We start from the raw sequence: 15,372 nt of genomic DNA, 5'->3' as shown, positions 1-15,372 counted from the left end.
AAATAGAATTGAACACTGGTTAGAGCAAGAAGATATTTTCCCAAAATCTCAATATGGATTTCGAAAATCAAAATCAACTCAAGATGCGATAACTTCCTTAGTCTCATCTATACTAATAAACTTTACTGATAATGCGTATACTATGGCTGCTTTTCTAGATGTATCTTCTGCATTCGATACCGTTAATTTGGACATTATGTATAAAAAACTAGACATTGGTTTTCCCATCAACTTAGCTAGATTTCTGAGGACACTGTACACTAATAGATGGACGGTTTTAAAAATCAACAATTCCATCTCCACTCCACGTCTTACAAATATAGGACTACCACAGGGTAGCATATTAAGTCCAATGTTATATATTTTATATAATATTGATTTAGAAAATTGTATTAATAGCACAACAAAGATTATTCAATATGCTGATGATGTAGTAGTTTACACATCCCACAAATCATTGGATATATGTAAAAATAATTTTAATGTCTCAATTAAGGCTGTTCTTAATCACTATCAACATATTGGTTTAGCAATATCAGAATCTAAAACAGAAATTTGCATTTTCTCCAGAAATCGTCAAATTCCACAAGGTCATTTGGCAGTAGGTCAAATTCAATATACTATTAAAAATTGTATAAAATATCTCGGTACTTATTTGGATAGAAAACTTCTATGGAAGGATCACATGCATCATATCATAAAAAAGTCTGAAAATGCAATGAATATTCTACGAGCCTTTTGTAGAACTAATTGGGGTGCCGATCCAAATATAGCACTTTTATTTTACCGTACTATGATTCGTCCTATTTTCGATTACAGTTGTCATCTGTATGGAACTGCTGCAAACACACATTTGAATAAATTAGAAATACAAAAAAATAAATGTCTTCGACTTTGTCTTGGATATTTGAAGTCTACACCCGTTAATATAATGGAAGTTGAGGCGATAGAACCACCCCTGGAATTTCGACGACAGTTTTTAAGTGATAAATTTATTACTAGAACTATAGGAAAAAATACAAACTATCTGCAGGATATACATAAGTTATCAATTTTAGATCTAACTCATAAATATTGGACAAAGAAAAAATGTCCCCTTCTTGTAGATAGTTACTTGAAAATATCTCAATACCGAAGTACTTTCTATACTTATGAAAATCAAGTTTCACCTATGTATTCCCATGTATTAGAAGAAATTTTCTCAAAACAAATTAATACTGTTTTTATGGATATTAATTTAAATCCAGCCGTTTTTCAATCATTTATACTTCATAAATGGCCACATTATCAGTTTTACTATACAGATGGATCCAAAGTACAAAACAAAGTAGGATGTGCAATAATCAATATTCAAAGTGGATTTAAAAAATTATTCAAATTGCCTTGTGAATCATCGATATACACCGCTGAAATGATAGCGATACTTTTTGCTTTAAGACACATATTTAGTAACGAACCCTATAGCTGCATAATATTTACAGACAGTAAGAGTGTCGTTGATAGACTAACTAACGTACATAAGTACCAACAACTCAATCATATAGAACTGGAAATTATGACTCTTTATAATAAAATTGCAAATTTAGGAAAAAACATCATTATATCATGGATAAAGGGACACGCAGGCATTAGGGGTAACGAAATAGTAGACAGGCTAGCCAAATCCGCCCTAGAAATAGGTGAAGAACTTCCCATGAACTTACTACCCATTTCGGATATTGATATTATTAGTAGACGACACCAAAAAGAAAATTGGCAAAGGTATTATCGAAACACGAGAACTGGTAGTAATTACAAACAAATGCGACCTGAAATTCCCATTAAAAGATGGTTTCATTCTGTATCAAATCGCCATTTCATAAGAGTTATAAATAGATTGAGATGTAATCATGCTCTTACCCCCCTTCATATGTACAGTCTGGGTCTCACAGAGTCACCTAACTGTGAGTGTGGAAAAGAAGGTAATCTACTACATATTCTCCTCGAATGTTCACATCAATCAGTAAATATAAACAAATTTTATGATAATCTTAATATATTAAAAATTCCACTTCCCGTCTACCTGAACAATTTGATTTTTTCTGAAGAGATTAATATATTAAAAACAATTTACGAACATATCAAAAATTGTAAATATAGATTGTAGCAATAAAATTTACCCTGTATTTAAGAAATTTTGTTAAAACAAAGCAGGCATGTTTGTTAAAACAAAACAAACATGTTTGTTTTGTTGTTATTTTGTTTTAAATCCTGTAGATTTAAGTAATTATTGTATATTATAATTGAAAAAAGAAAAGAACAAAAAAAAAGAAAAAAGAAAAGAAAAAAAAAAAAAAAGAAATGCAAAAAAAAAAATAAAAAATGCAAAAAAAAACTAAGAAGATGTAAACCTCCGCGAGGATGAATCGGGTTTACGTCTTAGCGTAGTAAAAAAAAACAATTTATAAAAAATAACAATAAAAAAATTAATAAAAAAAAACAAATTAACAAAATAAAAAAAATGCAAAAAAAATACAAAAAAAAAAATAAAAATTTACAAAAAAAAATGAACAACCAAAACAGAGTATTATTTAGATAATAATTGTAGATAATAATCTTAGTTTGTTATGTATTTAGAGTTAGAAATACAGAAAAAATTCCTCTGATTGAAAAATCAAATTTGTTTGTTTTTAAAATAACAAAATGTCTGGCTAATTGGCTCGGCCAAGGCCATCAAATTCACTCAAAAAAAAAATTAATCGGTTTTTCACGTATAATTCAAAAACCATAAGCTTTTACAAAATAGTTATTATGACTGAAATTGATGATAATAAAAAACTGAATACATTCCTCACTTAAAGAACTAAACTAATGTTAGTTCAAAGTGAGTTATTGGCAATTGATTGTGTATTTTTTTCGACGAGTACCCAAATCTAAGTATTCAAGCTTAAATAACGGGAAAACGATGCAATGTATAAAATATACCTGCTAATCATTTGTCAACTTACTTCAGAATAGCTATTAAATGAGCTTCAGGACAAGTTAATGGCGTACAAATTAAGGCAGTTATGATAAAAATAAAAGAACCCTTTCGATTTTTTTAGGAAAAAGGGAAAAATAAAACATACGCCATTTCCATAAAAATTAAAATTTATAGTAATCCTTACAAGAACTTCTTTATATTAGCATAAGTAATGATTTTAATAATTTTGACCAGTTTAGAATGCATATTTAAAAAAAAAGATATGATTTAAAAAAATCATAATTTTTAAAATTATTGTAATTTTCATATTCTTTTGATAATAACTCCAAAAATACTCAATATACGTAAAAAATTATATATACACAAATTTTAGTTTTTTCTATGTCAAATATTTTACCTGTTTTACTATTTCCATAGGGTAAAAATAACCGAGATAGAAACGTTTAAATCTTAAAATTTTCTGTGAAAACCATGCAACCGGGGCCATCTAACCATTTATTTAAAAAAAATAAGGCGTCTAAAAGATTAAATTCAACGTCGGTAAATAGCCCTTGGAATTAACTTTCAAACGGTTTTTAGGTAAACCTGATATCTTAAAAATAGATGGAGTTATTAAAAAAATAACATTTTTAAAAAATAAATTTTAAAAAAATTTTGGTGCATAAATTTTAATGCTATCAACATGCTCGGGGGCTCGTTTGATAGTTATTTTTAAGTACTTTGACAAATGTTTAATAAGTTTATGTTATACAATGCATAATTTTCCCGTTATTTCAGCTTGAATACTTAGATGTTTTTACTCTCCGAAAAAAATGTATATTCAATTACCTATACTCACTTTTAGTTAGCATTATAACGTTTTTCTAGTAAAGGGTGTATTTAGTTTTTTATTAGCTTCAATTTTGGTAATAATAACTTTTTTGTAAAAACTTATAGTTTTTGAGTTATTGATGAAAAATCGGTTAAAAACATGCATTTTTCTGAAGAAAAATTAAAATGTTTGATCTTCAATAACTCAAAAAGTTTTAATTTATTGTAATAACTTCATCTAACAAATTTTTTTTAGAATTTGTCCCTCTATCGAATTATGGGGTTATTTTCAATAAAATAATTTTCACCCCCGAGAAGGGGTGGCATCCACCCCCAGGGTAAAAGCGCAAGTTGGCACCATGTCACCTTTGTTCCTTGGGATATCCTCTAACCACTCACCAATTTTCATGCAAATCTATGCAGGTTCAACGAAATCGGAGGTAATAGCTCACATAGCTTCAGTGACTGCACTATAGATGCAGAGACGTTAATTGCGACGTATACGCATGTCTGGTTGATTACGAGAAAGCGTTTGATCGAGTACAGCACGCCAAGATGATGCAAATACTAAAAGAAGCAGTAATTAACAACCAAGATCTGAAAATAATTAGAAACCTTTACTGGAAATCTCAGAGTTGACGGTGAATACACCATATATGTGAAAATCATGCGTGGAGTGAGGCACGGCTGCATTTTGTCCACCCTAATTTTCAATATCTACTCTGATAGAATATTTATCGAAGCTTTGCACGAAACTGAAAAAGGTATTCTACTAAACAGGTACCGGCTAAATAACCTCAGATATGCAGATGACACCATAATATTTGCGGACAACCTAGAAGACCTACAAGTCCTCATGAACAAAATAACGTATTGCAGTCAACAATATGGACTCAATGTAAACGCAAAGGAGACAAAGCTTATGATCATTAGCAAGAAAAAGATAACAGAAGGTCAACTCTACATCAACCAAACCCCTTTAGAAAGAGTGAGGCACTACAACTACCTCGGCACGATAATAAATGAAGAATGAGCCAACAACCAAGAGATAAGAGTAAGCATCGGAAAGGCTAGATCAACCTTAAACCGTATGGGGGTATTTTTGAAGAGCCATAACCTTTCTCTTGGTACCTATGTATAAAAGTAAGAATGCTGAGATACTACGTCTTCTCTGTACTTTTTTATTGTGTTTACTCATGGACCTTGAACTAAGATATGTGCTGAAAATTGGAAGCATTTGAGATGTGGCTATATCGGAGAATTCTTAAAATCCCATAGACTGATCGTGTCACAAATGAGGAGGTCCTTAGAAGAATGGGGAAGAATCGAGAAGTACTAACCACCATCCAATCTCGAAAGTTGAAATAATTTGGACATATTATGCGAAATTAATTCAGATATGCCCTTCTACAAGCCATTATGCAAGCAAAAATATTTGGAAAGCTAAGTCCAGGAAGAAGAAGAACATCCTGGTTGAAGAACCTCAGAACCTGGTTCAACACATCTGTGCAGCTTTTCCGCGTTGCTGCAGATAAAGTGAAGATTGCCATTATGATCGCCAACATTCGTCACGGATAGGCACATTAAGAAGAAGAAGGAGATCTACAATTTCTAAATTGTCGACTGTCGAGTAGACGTGTTTGTCGGCTTTGTACTAGGCCATTTTTAAATTGTTTCAACTTACACAACCAACGCGACCCGGAGATAGTATCCAACGTATATTCCATTCAAAGCAAGGGGTAAATACTTATATTTTTTGTTACCGCATTGAGCTGGTGGTAGTCAGTACAAAAACATGTGAAACATCTAGTAATTTCTTTACCTTGTAAAGTATTCTTGGTTTTTGTCTGATTGGATGAACATCTCCAGAATTGATTTTATTTTATGGTTCATATATGTAATACCTATTTTGTATTTTATACACGTTTATTTTGCCCTTATCTTAACTTCTTTTCGTGTCCGTTCACTGTCAAGATCATGCATTAGTGATCATATCAATAAGCTCTTTGGCGAATGAATTTAGTGTCCGCAGTCATATAAACCCAAATAAACAACAATTACTCTTTCGGATACTTTGACTTCAAAAGTTTATTTTTATGTATGTTTCTTCGTAGTCACAGAACAAATAGAAGCTACAGAATAAACAGTGGTACCAAAGTGTTTGTATTTAATTTGATAACAGTTTCCTTCAAGTTCATGATTCTGACAGGAACATCGTCTCGAATTCGTACAAGAGCTTTTGGCATTAAAATATCTTTATCATTCCCGTCTTCGATCATCATTATTCTTCTCTCCCTACAATAGATATCCCTCAAGTGTAGTCAATAGAATTGATTTTATTTCTAAGGTTCTTCTAGGGTTTAGTTTCATTACAGGTAGTTAGTAAGCGAATAATAGCTTGCTTTCCTTCGCATGAAAAGGGAGCTCTTCACGTTCACTTTGACGACTCCATTTAAAACAACTCCGAGTTTTTCAATAGGTCTACCCCCAATACTATCTGGTCGGAGATTTCAGCGATTACGATTTTGTGGTTACCAGAGTAACAAAAAAAGTGAAAGTAGAATATGAACTAACTGACCCAATTGAAGCTGGTAATGGGATAAGACAAGGTAATTTCCTGAGTCCTCTATTGTTCAACCTGATCACAGATGAAATAATAAAAAAGTAAGAACTAAACAAGGATACCAAATGGGAGAAAAACAACTTGAAACAGACGATGCAATATTAATTTCTCAATGTGAAGATGATTTACAAATTACAACGTATGCTGCACCAATTTAATATAACCGCCAAAAAATTGAACATGTTACTTTCCCCAAAAAATACAAAATACATGGTTATAATAGAAAATCCGATAAGATGTAAATTAGAAGTGGAGGGTCAGATAATAGAACAAGTGATGAAGTTTAAATATGTAGGCATCGGCACTATCTAGCTACAGACAATAGAGCTACAGTGAATATAGCAAATAGCAGCAGGTTGCCTGAATGACATAATATGGAGAAATAAAAATATCGCAAGAGAAATGAAAGGCAAAATTTACAAAACAGTCATCAAACCAATAATAACATACGCGGCAGAAACACGACCTGACACAGAGCGGACAAAAGCATTGCTCAAAACAGCAGAGATGAAAACCCTTCTAAAAATCAATGGTAAGACACCATGGGACAGAACTAGAAGTACAGATATACAACGGATATGCAAGGTGGAGAACATTAATAACTGGTTAAGAAACGGAAGAGTAGATTGGAATGATCACATAAGCCGAATGAAAACAACTAGTAAAAACTGCGAGAGATGGTTCCCCAAGGTAGACGATCAGTGGGAAGACTACACAAAAAGAAGAAGAGAGTATATGTATATAGTTATATAAAAAAACTGTGTATATATGTATATATATATATATATATATATATATATATATATATATACATATATACACAGTTTTTTTGATAGAGTCTATCTATATAAACACAGGAACAAGAGTCTATATAAAATTTCGCAAGATACAATTCGAACAGATGTTTAAATAAAGCAATTCCACATTCCTGTATTAATCCAATCCAAAATTTTTTCCACCGACCTCGTAGAAAGAGTTTAAAGATAGCGCAAAATAATGTGTGAGTGTGCGACTGAGAGCATCCAAGAGACTTTTTCAGATAGTCATCTCTCGAATCTATTTAAACACTTGCAAAGTTGGCAAGTGGTTCACATTAAACGTTTTTCGTCGAAAATATTTTCACTCTACCTGTAGTTTGGTTAAGTTAGTCGCTAAACGACTCCAACACGCTAAGTGATGCATCTGCCGGCTTTAAGACATAATTTAGAAAAGTGTTAAAAAAATTTTCCACAATTTTTGCGACAAGTGATAAACCCGATATTCAGTGCGGAACGAAAAGTGAGTTTCTTGCCAAATTTTAGCACATCTGAAGATTAACTATTTCCGCTTGGAGTTATATTTGTTTTAGCGTTTATTTTTAATTAATATCACATTTTTTGTTCTTTAGTGTTATAACAGGAACGTATTTAGGCTTTTCGTCATGACTATATCGGACTGTATTCACATAAAATGGATTTTTGCCTTTTTCTTAATATTTACAATTAAAAAATAATTTCTTACACAATTTTTTTAAATGAAATATCTGGATATTTTGTAGTTATTGTTTTCTGTTGTTAAAGTTTTCTTACTTCTCTCGTTATATTATTATTACCCATTCTACTTCTTTGTCCATTAATGTATGCTTATAGCCAGCCTAGTGTCACTTTATTTTGACAATTCGTTCCATGTTTCATATTTAGTTCCTTCGGTAAAATTTTACGTTTATAGCTAATATTATATTCTTGATAGTGATCCCAAACAGTGATCTTTCCATTTTCACTCACGACACTCAAGTTGTTTTGTGATATTTTAGCGAGGGTAAGAGCTCTGTAGAGTGCTCCGAACTCCGAACACAAAATACAAAACTCAAAATACCCTTTTTACAAATCTTATCTTATGTTTTCATTTCTTCTTCTTTCTTGCTATTTTTCTTTTATATAGGCAGTACTGTCTGTTTTTCCTTAACAGTTCCTTTTAGTCTGCCCCTAAATTGTCGTTCCATCGCGTTCTTGGGCGTACTATAGGTACTTCTTGTGCCTAACGGTGACTTGTCCCTGGCTATTCTTACTATCCTTGATCAATCATTCTCATGTGTTGATTCCACTCTTCTTTTCTTTTCTTTTCTTTTCTTTTCTTTAGCCAGGTATTTATATTCTCTAATCCACATATGCGTCTGATTTCCTCACTTCTTACACTGTCATGTAGTCCTTTTCCAGCAATCCTTCTTAAGAACTTGGTCGTTGATCCCAGATATCTTTGTGTTTTGCTTGTGTCTGGTCTTGTTTCGGCCGTGTAAGTCATAACTGGCCTAGTAACTGACATATATTCGGGTCTTTGTTTCCACTCTTAGGTGTTTGTTTTTCCAAATTGCGTCGTTTAAGCATCCGGCATTGTTGTCGGATGATAGATTAATTCCCTGGTTTTTGAAAGTCATTACTTGTAAAATTTGATTGTCTAACTCCAATTTGCATCTTATTGGTTCTTTGACTATTACTAAGCTTTTTGTTTTTTATGTTTTAATTTAATTGGGATATTTAGATTTCTTAGATATACTTAAAGATAAGATTTGTCTAACCTTTTCATATGCTGCCCAGCACAAGAGTATTCTTCTTTAAAGGTTAGAAGCGTAATTATATACAGAGTGTACATGTGAAAAACCTCTGGTTTTCTTTGGAGTAAGTCTAAACTATGGACTAGGTATAGAAAAACATGTATATAATAAAACTGATGTATATCAAAGATGTCTATAATTTAAAATTGTTTTCGATTATACAGGGTCAGTTAGAATAACGGAATGAACCAATGTTGTGTTTTTATTGAATAGGTACCCTGTAGGTATATTGAACAATTTTTTAATATACTTTTTTTTAAATATAATGAGTGAATAGGTATAAAATAATAATTTTTGAAATATTTACACTTTTATAGAGAAAAATGGTGATATTTAAAAATTGTGAATTAGGTTTCCAAGGTAATATAAATGTAAATGACATGTTTCTTTCTTTTTAGTGTAGTGTTATTTTTAAATAATTTATTATCTTTGACATCCAGCTATTCAATATACAGTGTGGCCACTGTTTTCAAATACCAAGTTTTCTCATTATTTTTAATGGAATATCCACTGCATTCCTCCATCTTTTTCTTGAGAGAGAAACCGACCTTCTGCCATTGGGCCTTTTCCAGAAGGTTGTATTTAGGACTCGTTTATTTTTGGCTCTCAGGACATGCCCTGCCCATCTTGTACGATTTGCGTTGATGAATCGTACTATGTTTTCGTCTACATAGAGACGAGCTTGAAGTTCGTGGTTGTATGATACAACCAAATATATGTATAACGCCCAAAAATCGTCCGGAGTCTTCCGTTGGTCTACTTGGTCTTATCTTCGTTGGCCAAGTGTGTCGACATTGTCACAAAAGCCAACAATATCTTCGCTCTTTGGGCAGTGAATTATTAATTTTATTTTGACTTTCCTAACTGAGCTTCCTAAAGTGAAATCTTAAAACAAATCAGAAAGTGGATCGTCTCCTCTTAGACCCGTTTGGATTTGAAACTCATCTGGTGTACCTACTGCTACCAATACTGATACGGGCGCCATGAATTCTGCACATACAACTCTTTCCTAAAATTTTGCGCAAGATAAGAATATGGTCTATTGCTGACCATGGGCGCCCATATAAAAATTTTCAGGGGGCGCCAGACGTGAAGATTTTGCACATTACATTTTGTACACTATGGATAACAATATATAGTTTAAGGCACTCCAACAGCCAGGGGGGCCACGATGAGTATGGGCGCCTATATTGCTGACCTGACACTCTGGTGGAATGTGAACATTCCAAGATATCTGTAGAGATCAGTGATGTTAATGTAGGCACTTGGTAATATACTACTATATACAGGGTGGTTCATCTTATTCGCCTCGGTCTCTGTACGGAAAACCACTAGATATTTTAAAAAAATTTCTTCACAGAAATATACAGGGCCTTTAATACTATAACCTAAAAATAATGTGAATTATACAGGGTGTTCCAAAAAAGAGTGGTATATCAAAGTTATATTTTTTCTTATGGAATGCCCTATATCTGATGACATTATTGAATTGACCTTAAAAAATAAGCTATACTTTCATAAGGGTTCCCTATACCTAAATACAGGGTGCTTTGATTTATTTCGATTTTTATAAAAATGTAAGGTTTTAGAAAAAAATAAATATCTACGAATCTAAGAAGCAGTAACAAATTCTTTCTTGGATCTTAATAATAGACTATTAAGTATACTTAAACAGATGCTTATTGCAACAAAATTTCTTACAGGGTGGTCAAAATATGAGATTGTTCTATTAACAAATTCAAGCTGTAATAACTTACTTATTTAAATAGAACACCCTCTATCTTACTAGTGTATCGCGTAGAAAATTTACTTAGCTTTCAATTTGTATTAGGGTTTCCTATACATATCTTTTTACAGGGTGATCAAAATATTAGATTGTTCTATTAACAAATTCAAGCTGTAATAACTTACTTATTTTAAATGGAATACCCTGTATCTTACTAGTCTATCGAGTAGAAAATTTACTTAGCTTTCAATCCTTATTAGGGTATCCTATACCTATCTCCCTTCATTTTTTAAATATTTAAAGATTTCCTAATTTGTAAGCTTTAAAAATTCGAATTACACAAGTACCTATGTCGTGTTTATGTACAACACATCACCAACACCGGCAATATACTTAGACAAGATACTGTCATTAATAAAATTTTCATTGTTATGTAATCATACAGAGTGTTGTATTATTTTAGTTGATTTTGGCCTACATGTGAAATTGAATAATATGTTTATTTTAAATTTCATACCCTATATTAGATGCCGTATTCTGGAAGATATTTAAATTATATTCCATTCTGTATAAGGATTTTCCATATCTTAACCCAACGGTTATTAAGTAAATTTAAGAACGCCACTTTTTGTTTGAATCTTTAAATCGCAATTACAAACAATTAAATGCAATGGCTACTTTGACGAAAACGAGCCTGTTGTACAAAAATATGTAAAAATGGGTATTTACAGAATAACATGTGTATTGAGAATGTTTACATGGAATTGAAGAGATTTTAAATATCTTCCATTATAAAGAATAGAATATCGAGTATGTCATTTAATATAAGAACACTCTGTGTGATTAAATGATAAAAATGTGAATTTTATTAATGAAACTATCTTGACTAAGATATTTAAGTATATTGCCGGTGTTGGTGATGTGTTGTACATAACCACGACATAGGTACTTAATTCTAAATTTTAAAGCTTACAAATTAGGAAATCTTTAAATATTTAAAAAATGAAGCGAGATAGGTATAGGAAACCCTAATAAGAATTGAAAGCTAAGTAAATTTTATACGCGATAGATTAGTAAGATACAGGGTGTTCCATTTAAAATAAGTAAGTTATTACAGCTTGAATTTGTTAATAGAACAATCTAATATTTTGACCACCCTGTAAAAAAATAGGTGTAGGAAACCCTAATATAAATTGAAAGATAAGAAAATTTTCTACCCGATAGACTAGTAAGATACAGGGTGTTCTATTTAAAATAAGTAAGTTATTACAGCTTGAGTTTGTTAATAGAACAATCCCATATTTTCACCACCCTGTAAGAAATTTTGTTGCAATAAGCATCTGTTTAAGTACGCTAAATAGTCTGTTATTAAGATCCAAGAAAGAATTTGTTACTGCTTCTTAAATTCGTAGATATTTATTTTTTTCTAAAACCTTACATTTTTACAAAATTCGATAAAAATCAAAACACCCTGTATTTAGGTATAGGGAACTCTTATAAAAGTATAGCTTCAAGTAAAGGTCAATTCAATAATGTCATCAGATATAGGGCATTCCATAAGAAAAAATATAACTTTGATATACCACTCTTTTTTGGAGCACCCCGTATAATTCACATTATTTTTAGATTGTAGTATTAAAGGCCCTGTATATTTCTGTGAAGAATTTTTTTTAAAATATCAAGTGGTTTTCCGTACAGAGACCGAGGCGAATAAGATGAACCACCCTGTATAAAGTCAACTTTTAAATTGTTTCTAATTTTTTTAATTCTAAGAATTTCATGTCCATGTTTGTTTTTTATCAAATTGTTCAGAAAAAACGGAGGATACTCAGGGGTGTATTTAGGCTATTTCAAACATCTTTAATTTTTACAAGTTTTTTTTTTGACTATTTTACGTTTGATGATAAAGCATTATATTTTGTAATTATTATCGTTTACATATAGCTTAGATTGTTAATTATTCCCAATTAAAATATTTAATTACAAAAACGCCACAAAGAAATAGTTTCAAAACAATATTAGATTGTCTACTTGTTGTATTCTGTTTTCGTTATTTACTTGTATATGATTATTCGTACCTTACACTAACATTAGATGATTGAAATTTTTTCTTGTGTTGACTTATTAGTTAGTGTTGTATTTGGCACATATGTACCTAGTATTCATCACTCACAATCATCGTTTTAATATTTTAAAGCTAAATAATTCTTCAGACGTTATATCTGAACCAAAATTAGATTTATCAATGATGCATTTAATTTTCTGTAAATTTTTACTATACAGTGATGTGAACTCTAATAACCGGCAAAATAACGCAAAACATGGAAAACATAATACATTTTGAAATGGAAACAGATGGAACTAGTAGAGGTAGAAATTATCAATATAAACGTATACGTTAACATTCACTACTATAGTTTCCTACCTTTAGAGGTCTTTTTTTTTGTTTTATGGCATAGACTTGGATGTCAATTAGCCAGTCACAACCTTTTTGTTTTCTATTCATACATAAAGAAGGCAATGAGGTCCTTAGAGTTCCATAGCAAACTCTTCCACAGCTCCCTACTCAGTTCAAAAGCTGCAGGTGGCCGCTATGGACTGTCCAAGTTCCTCACCACATTTTTCCATTATACATCTTCTTCTTCTTTTTTCATATTTTAGACGTCTTGACAGGAGTATTTTATATAATTCTCCTGCCACAGTGACAGTTGTCATACTCCTCCGATACCTTTAAAGAAACTATGTAATGTAATGTTAACTTATACGTATATATCGATAATTTCCGCCTCTACTGGTTTCATCTCTTTTTACTTCACAATGTTTTCCATCTTTTGCGTTATTTTGCCGGTTATTACGAACTCATCACTGTATACAGCGCTTTTTGTAACGTTTTTATGACGTACCTCATTAAACAGAATGCAGAAATTATATTTTGGTTATTATAAAATATTATATTTTTTTACTTTTTGCATAGGTAAGCTTATTTGAAATTAGGTATACTCTTATTATTTTTCTTTTGTTTTAAGACCATCACTTAGTTTAATATGAGAAGAAAATTTTAATTGTTTCCGATTTTATTTTCACTTGAAACTTCTCTGATATTGATGCTAATTATTTCTATGCAATATGGTGTCTATAACTGTTTGCATATTTATTAAAACTGTCCACTTTAATTATTATAATTTTTCAAAGTTGGCAAAACATATTAAAGTTATTGCTGATTCGATTATTATTAAGAATAATGATCTTGAAATTTTTAGTAGTAAAGTCAAGATTGCGTTGTCAACAAGTCACATTTGTGTAATAAATTCTAATTATGTTGCCAAATAAATGTTACAATCAATAATATAACAGTAATATATTTATTGCTTATTTTTTGAATCCATCTACTAATTAAACCAGTCGAATTGCATCAAATTGTCGTATTGTACATCTTCCACTTTTACATGATACCTACCAATTTCACAGTACTAGAATTATTCTGGACCAGCTTGTAAACGTATAATGGATAGGAACCATATATGTTTTTGGAGTCACCTGGTAGTCTCCGAAAAGTGTTTACAATCTGCGATCAAATTACTCACAATTATGCAAAATATGGTTGACTGTTTTAGGCTTTCTGCTACATAGTCTTCAGCTTAAATCTCCATTAAACTGTTACACTGAATGCAGATATCCCGTGCCGGGCGCATGTACGTAAGGAAGTCTCTTATGACACTGAACTGTTCTTGCTTGTTTTTCTCAATAGTATCTACAGCCCTATTAGCGTATATTCGTCCAATATAAATTTTGTCATGTGCTTGACCAGATATACTTTCCCAGTGAGAGTTATGTGGTCAACGCATTCAAGCTTTTTCTTCCCGATGGTGCTTTTTGGCACTCTTATGATCGGCTCTGAACAGAAGTATTTTGTAGCTGATCCTTTTCTAGAAAGTTCATCAGTTTTTTCATTGTCATGTATTCTGTGGTGACCTGGTACCCATACCAGTGTGATACTGTTATGTTTCACAAATCTATCGAGTTTTTTTCAGCATTTCGACACTAGCCATAAGTTCACTTTAATGCTTCAAATTTCTTCAAACTTCTGCAGTATTAGACCCATTTGTGAATCAGATCAAGTGGTGCGACTATCGCACCATCAGCCTAATGAGTCATGTATTGAAAACTTTTCTCAGAATAATTCATCAAAGAACATTATAGAAAAATTGAGGAAAGAATCTCAAGTACTCAATTCGGTTTTCGCTGTGGCCTTGGAACGCGTGATGCACTATTCGCAACCCAAGTTTTAATTCAAAGATGCAGAGATGTAAATCTTGACGTTTTCATGAGCGCGATTGATTTTGAAAAGGCCTTTGATAAAGTTCGCCATGAAAAAATGCTACATATTCTCAAAACTACCGGTCTGGACGGTAGGGACATTAGAATAATCGCAAATTTGTATTGGGGCCAGGCTGCATGTGTGAGGGTTGGGAATCAGTGCTCTGAAGAAGTAAAAATCAAGCGTGGAGTTCGACAAGGCTGTATATTGTCACCAATGTTGTTTAATCTTTACAGTGAAACAATCTTAAATGAAGTGTTGGAAAACGCAAAAGAGGGAATACTCATTAATGGTATGCTTATGAACAATATCAGATACGCAGATGACACCTTGTTACTGACAG

At 31.7% G+C, this 15,372-nt stretch overlaps 1 protein-coding gene across 3 annotated transcripts in view; it reads left to right on the top strand.

Moving 5' to 3' along the window:
- Window positions 1-7,383: 7,383 nt before the first annotated feature.
- Window positions 7,384-15,372, top strand: part of LOC114330580 (RING finger protein nhl-1) — a 143,765-nt gene continuing 135,776 nt past the window's right edge. For all 3 annotated transcript variants that reach the window (XM_028279974.2, XM_028279973.2, XM_028279971.2), the window contains exon 1: window positions 7,384-7,673. The gene's annotated coding sequence lies outside the window, so the exon portion shown is untranslated. The remainder of the gene's footprint in view (window positions 7,674-15,372) is intronic.

The sequence above is a fragment of the Diabrotica virgifera genome, chromosome 3 (assembly GCF_917563875.1).
Source record: "Diabrotica virgifera virgifera chromosome 3, PGI_DIABVI_V3a".
NCBI lineage: Eukaryota > Metazoa > Arthropoda > Insecta > Coleoptera > Chrysomelidae > Diabrotica > Diabrotica virgifera.
Note: the sequence above shows the minus strand (reverse complement) of the source record. Positions and strands in the feature narration are given on the sequence as shown.